Here is a 5,426-nt window from a genome sequence, read left to right on the forward strand (position 1 = left end):
GCCGCCTCCCCTCCAAGTCCCGGCAGGAGTCCGGCCCCAGGAGCCCGGGGAGAGGAGGTAGACCCCAGGAGGGGAGGGCCCGGTGCGAGGGGGCGGGAAGGAGCCCCCGGCTGGGAAGAGGAAGGCCGGCCTCTGGCTCCCAGGGGAGGGGAGGGGAGGGGCCTTCGGGGCTGCTGGGAGGCCGGCGAGGGGCGCAGAGACCCCCCAATTCCTGGCCCCTCCTGGCTGCTCGGGAGGCGGTGGGCTTCTTCCCTGGGCATGGCCACCAGCTGGGCAAGAGGGAGAGACCCCCCAGTCCCCCCACCCCGCAGGGGAGGCTGCCTGCGCCCCTTCCGCCCCGCCTCCTCTCCCACCTGGGGGGGCAGTGCTGGAGGGAGAGGGGCCAGCTGCCCCCCCAGGAGGGGAGGAAGGTCGCTGCTTCCCGGCACGACAGACACTCGGGACCCTCTGAGCTGAGTTCACAGATCTTGAGGCTCCAGCTCACACCTCTTTGTCTGAGGCTCAGGAAGGGTGGCCCCAGAGCACCCCGGTTGCTGCAGGAGCTCCCCACTGGAATGCGAGCAGCTCACAAGCAGAATTCTGGCTCCCAAGATCCTGCAGCTTAGAGGGAACCTTGCGCAGGAGCCCAGTTCGCAGTTGGGAGACCCTGGCGGCACAGTCTGCCCGGCCTTTCCTTCCCCTCACAACTGCCCTGCTAGGGAGGGCTCCAGTCTCCTGTGCTGTGTTCCACCCCGGAGAAGTCGGCCCTTCCCTTACTCACTGGGAGGGCCACGTGGACCTGCCAGGTGAGCTGCAGAAGTGCCTTGTCCTTTGGAAGTGGCATCTGCTGAAATGCAACCCCCACCCCTTCTGGAGCTCCTGCCCTCTGTGGGGCAAAGGCCTAGCTGGGGTGATTCCCGGGGCCAGGTTTGCTGAGCAGGTCTGTTGGGGGACAAGAGTGACTGGCCAAAGATTTCAAGTTTTCACGGCTGGCATCATCATTAGGGTTTGTAGAATCTTTCGGGCTCAAGTGCCGTGTTCTACTGACTGGCCAGTTGGGAAGAGGGGGAGATTCTCAGTCAGGGCCTGGGGCCAGGAGGGCAAGAAAGAGAGCAGCCTGAGGAGGCCACGGAAGCTCTGGGTGGGTGAGGGAGGGTGGGGGGGCCAAGCACAAGGATATGGTGTGGAGGGGCTGGCTGGGGGGGGGGGAGAAGCCCAGGGGCAGCAATGACAGAGTTCCTGCATCCCCGCCCTTCTCTCTGAATCAGAGTCTCAGAGGGCTCACAATCTCCTATATCTTCTCCCCCCACAACAGACACCCTGCGAGGTGGGTGGGGCTGAGAGGGCTCTCACAGCAGCTGCCCTTTCAAGGACAACCTCTGCTTGAGCTCTGGCTGACCCAAGGCCATCCCAGCAGGTGCAAGTGGAGGAGGAGTGGGGAATCAAACTCAGTTCTCCCAGATAAGAGTCTGTGCACTTAACCACTACACCAAACTGGCCCTCTGGAGGAGTGACTGGGGGGGGCGGGGGTTAGGGTATTGGGGGGGACACACAAAGAAGTTTAGAAAATTATTCATGGGATGGAGAAAGTCAATAGAGAGGAACTTTCCCCTCTCTTCCATATTAGTATTAGAAGTTCAGGCAGCCCAAAGACACTGGTGGATTCAGGGCAAGGAAAAGCTTCTTCTCACAAAACACCATTTGCTTGTGGGACTCACTGCCACCAGAAGAGGGGAGGGGCCCCAGCCTCAGTGGGGCTTAAGAGGGGCTTATCCCTAGTCTTGGTCTATCACAAACCGTTCATCAGGAGAACTGGATGGAGCTTCCATGTTCAGAGGCAGTATACCAGGCACTGTCTGGGAAGACCTGGAGAGGGCTGTTGCCTTCATCCCCTGCCTGTGGCTGGCCACTGTTGGAGGCAGGCTGCTGGGCTGCAGGATTCTTCTGACGTCTCTCCTGCACCTCCCTCACCTGGCTTGCAAGTTCCCAAAGGAGGATTCCCTGGGCCCCTCTTTGCTGCCCAGAATCCAGATCTCACCAGGCCCAACACCACCGTGCATGGACCGGAGGCCTCCTTTGCTGGCTGCCTGGCTCTGTTAGTCAGTTTGGTGCAGTGGTGAAGAACCGGGTTTGATTCCCCACTCTTCCGCTTGCAGCTGCTGGAATGGCCTTGGGTCAGCCAGAGCTCTCGCAGGAGTTGTCCTTGAAAGGGCAGCTTCTGTGAGAGCTCTCTCAGCCCCACCCACCTCACAGGGCGTCTGTTGTGGAGGAAGGAGATATAGGAGATTGTAAGCCACTCTGAGTTTCTGATTCAGAGAGAAGAACGGGGAATAAATCTGCAGTCTTCTTCTTCTTCGCCTGTATTTGCAATCTGGATCTGGAGGCTTGGGTAGAGAATCTATATCCCTCTCTCTCCCCCCACCCCGCAAACAGACAAATCCCCCCCCTCTCTCTCTCACACACACACACAGACACACACTTGATGGAGTCACACTATCCTGGGCTGTCTGGGAACTGTGCACCAAGCCTGGGCAAAATCAGACCAGCATCCAAGGGCTCCTTGAAAACAAGCAACTTGTCTTTCCGTCGGCCCTTTCAGGAGCCACCGGGCCCTTCTGCAGCCTCTTTGCTGCCCTGCTGTGCTCTGTCAGGTTGATGTTCAGAGCTCTCTTCCTCCTCCACAGACCTGGCTCTCAAGGCTGCCAGTCAACGGAGCAGCAAAGGCAGAAGTTTGAGGAGATGCGCTCCAGGCGAGCATCCCTGGTCTTGTGAGCACCGGCTCCATCATGCATGACAGGCAGGCAGGCCTCCTCTGCTTGGCCAGGCTCCATTGCGGGTCATAGAATCATAGAGTTGGAAGGGACCCCCAGGGTCATCTAGTCCAACCCCCTGCACAAGGCAGGAAACTCACAAACACCTCCTCCTAAATTCACAGGATCTTCATTGTTGTCAGATGGCCATCTAGCCTCTCTTTAAAAACCTCCAAGGAAGGAGAGCCCACCATCTCCCGAGGAGGAAGCTTGTCAAAATCATAGAAGAGTTGGAAGGGACCCCCAGGGTCATCTAGTCCAATTCCCTGCACAATGCAGGAAACTCACAAACACCTCCCCCTAAATTCACAGTATCTTCATTGCTGTCAGATGGCCATCTGGCCTCTGTTTAAGAACCTCCAAGGAAGGAGAGCCCACCACCTCCCAAGGAGGAAGCCTGTTCTACTGATGAACTGCTCGGGAAGTTCTTCCCAATGTTGAGCCGGAAACTCTTCTGACTTAATTTCAACCCCTTGGTTCTGGTCCTGCCTTCTGGGACCACAGAAGTTCTTCCTTCTGGCTCCATGAGCCGAGCATCCTTCTATTGGATCAGAGGAAGGGAAGCATTGAGACTTGGAGATCCCAAGGAAGGACATGGGAGCAAATCAAGGAATGCAAACCAGGGGAGGGGGGCTGCTTTGACTGATTTCAAACACTTCTCATACATTTTTCTCCTGAACAGAACCAAAGCCATGTGCAGGTATAACAGAGCCACATAACTCAAGCTGAATAAACCCCAAAATGGGTCAACAGCCTGCCTACATCACTAGCCACCCTCATGTGTCCTCTTGAAGTTCAACTTCTTAAAAGTCAGGAGAGCAGGGTGCAATCTTCCCTCTAAGCTGCAGAGTCTTCTGAGCAAAAATTCTTTGTGAGCTCCTGGCCTTAAAGTGGTAAGCTGCTGCATCAATCAGTGTGCTCTGGAGCTGTCCTTCCTGAGCTCAGACAAAAATGTGTGAGCTGGAGGCTAAAAACCTGTGAGCTGGCTCACGTGAACTCAGCTTAGAGGGAACACTGGTGGGGTGCAGTCCTTGCAGGGTCAGGGAAGCCATTCCACAAGAAGGGGCCAACACAGAAAAGGCCTGGGACTGCATCATGGCAGGTTTGGCAGAACTGCAGGGAGAACTCAGCCAGGAGAGTCGGGGCTTCAGCTGGGTCAGGGCCAGGTCAGGAAGGGATGGAAGGGCCCTAAACAGCCCCTTGAACCAAACTGTGAAACAGCCAATGCAGAGACTCAAAATGCATCATGGGACTGGCAAGGCAGTAATAAAACACAGTTATAGAACTGCGTGGACTAGTCTCTGGTAAAGTGCAAGCCAACGATGCTTTCACAACGTTTTCACAGCAGACTTTTTACGGGGTGGTTTGCCATTGCCTTCCCTGGTCTTTTACACTTTCCCTCCAGCAAGCTGGGTACTCATTTGACCGATCTTGGAAGGATGGAAGGCGGAGTCAACCTGGAGCCGGCTACCTGAACCAGCTTCCGCTGGGATCAGACTCAGGTCATGAGCAGAGCCTGGACTGCAGTACCAGCTGACCATTCTGCGCCACGGGGCTCTGGTAGCCAAAGGGTATTGTTTCAACACTTGAAGGTTCCATTTAGCTAATGGCTGTTCACAGATTTTGCCTCTCTAGGTGTGTTCTAATCATTTTTTAAAAAGCCATCCAGTGGTGTATCAGAGAGGACGGTTGCTGTGAGGCTTGAAGGTTTCTACCTGTCCCAGTTTCAAGCTCCAGAAACCTTTAATGTGGGAATAAAACCCCAGTGGAGATGGGCATAGGAGGAAAACCCTTAGACCAGCGGGGACAGAGAGCCTGGAGATCATTTCTAGGCGAAGGGGTCTCTGCCCACAAAGGGCTCCAGAGTGAGAACCAGAACCTTGCATGGAGACACGCCAGCCACCCTAAACCAGAGTCTGCATTCTGCAACAGCAGAAGCTGCCAAATTGTCTCCAAGGGCAGCCTGGGGAGGGGGGGAGATTACAGCAGTCAAGGCTAGAAGTTCCACAAACACGGCTCAGTATGCCAAGATAAGAAGGGAAAGGTTGCCAACAGGCCCGAAAAAGTTAAAGGGGGCCACTGCCCCTTTAAGAACAGCAGCAGGAATCAGGAGGCAATAATAATAATAATAATAATAATAATAATAATAATAATAATAATAATAATAATAATAATAATAATAATAAACTTTTATTTATATCCCGTCCTCCCCGCCGAGGCAGGCTCAGGGCGGCTCACAAGACAGTGCTTTGTCCAGCATCAGTCAGTCTTGTCACTTGAACAAAGCAGGAGTCAAGTGGCACCTTTAAGACCAACCAAGTTTAATTGAGAACGTAAGCTTTCGTGTGCTCTCTAAGCACACTTCATCAGACGAGGAATCCAGCACAGTGAGCAAAACCATACAGAGCTGAGCAGAGGCATACATAGATATACAGCTCTGTATGGCTCTGCTCAGCTCTGTATGGCTTTGCTCACTGTGCTGGATTCCTCGTCTGATGAAGTGTGCTTAGAGAGCACACGAAAGCTTACGTTCTCAATTAAACTTGGTTGGTCTTAAAGGTGCCACTTGACTCGAGTCCTGCTTTGTTCAGCTGCTTCAGACCCACACGGCTGCCCTCTTAGATCTCGTCACTTGTG

Source organism: Heteronotia binoei, chromosome 11, assembly GCF_032191835.1.
Source record: "Heteronotia binoei isolate CCM8104 ecotype False Entrance Well chromosome 11, APGP_CSIRO_Hbin_v1, whole genome shotgun sequence".
Taxonomy (NCBI): domain Eukaryota; kingdom Metazoa; phylum Chordata; class Lepidosauria; order Squamata; family Gekkonidae; genus Heteronotia; species Heteronotia binoei.